We start from the raw sequence: 1,154 nt of genomic DNA, 5'->3' as shown, positions 1-1,154 counted from the left end.
ACCATAGCTGACCCACACTAGCGTCATTTGAGGGTCAGCGTCTAGGCTTCTGCTTGACGCAACGTTGGTTTGGTTTGGAACGCTCAAAAGACGCTAGTTTGGGATGGCCTTTAGAAAGACCTCACATTAGCGTCTTTTGAGCAACTGCGTCTAGTTAAAGCTATGGGAAACGGTGTCACAGCAGCAAAACGTGCAGCAGCTATAGAGTTCACTAGACGCCGATGCTAGGGAGACGCTAGTGGGGTCTCTCTTATACAGAATACAGTGGTATTCGGAATTAGATAAAATTGACATTTAATGATATATTTATTGTTGCGCCTAGGTCTTATTAGAGTCGACAGTCCCTGAGAGTCCCACGTCCGGCTTGAAGGACCATATATTGCAATGTGCCATTATTAGGTTAATAGGTAATTTGGAGATCTAGAATGATCAATGATACTAGCAGGACTAAAAAAAAACTAATTCTGGATACCACAGTAGCCTTCCTTTAGGCCAATATTAACTTGAAATTTTTCATCTGATATTGAAATATTATATTTTTGTGTCGGTAACACGGTCCACCATATTAGTCCAACAAATTTAACAGTCAACAGAGCACGACACTGCCTATTCAGCCTATTGTCGAATATTTATCTTTTAGTATCAGTTGAAAACTGTCAAGTCCATGAAATACTTCTTCTATTAGTCATTTTAAAAATCTATCATTCACTTCCATTTCAATTCACGAAACATAATAGAAATATTTGCTAATAGAATTTATGATTAAGTTTTAACACTCCTTCTTATTTCTCTTAATAAGCTAAAGCAGACATAGTTTTCTTGTAAAAGTAGCGCTTAGAAGTAGATCATACATGAAACCATACACGTCTGGGCACACTGAACTATCCTATTACTAAATAAACAACTGTACCTAGAGTGGCTCCCTGAGGTCACCATAGGCAAACTAAGTTAAACGATATAAACTATGAGTAAAACATGAAACATTTAAATTGGTAAAGTTTTTTAATGATTTTTGATTACTTTTAGTCAGTATCTTCATAGAAAATGACATCAATATGTCGGTATATGTTCTGTTCAGTCTGGTCAAACGCTTGGCACAATACATTGACGACCTAATACTATAGATCGTGTAGATCGTTCTTGCGCAGGACGTC

This window comes from Cydia amplana, chromosome 22 (assembly GCF_948474715.1).
Source record: "Cydia amplana chromosome 22, ilCydAmpl1.1, whole genome shotgun sequence".
Classification (NCBI taxonomy): domain Eukaryota; kingdom Metazoa; phylum Arthropoda; class Insecta; order Lepidoptera; family Tortricidae; genus Cydia; species Cydia amplana.
The sequence above is the reverse complement of the archived record's forward strand: the minus strand, read 5'-3'. Positions refer to the sequence as shown.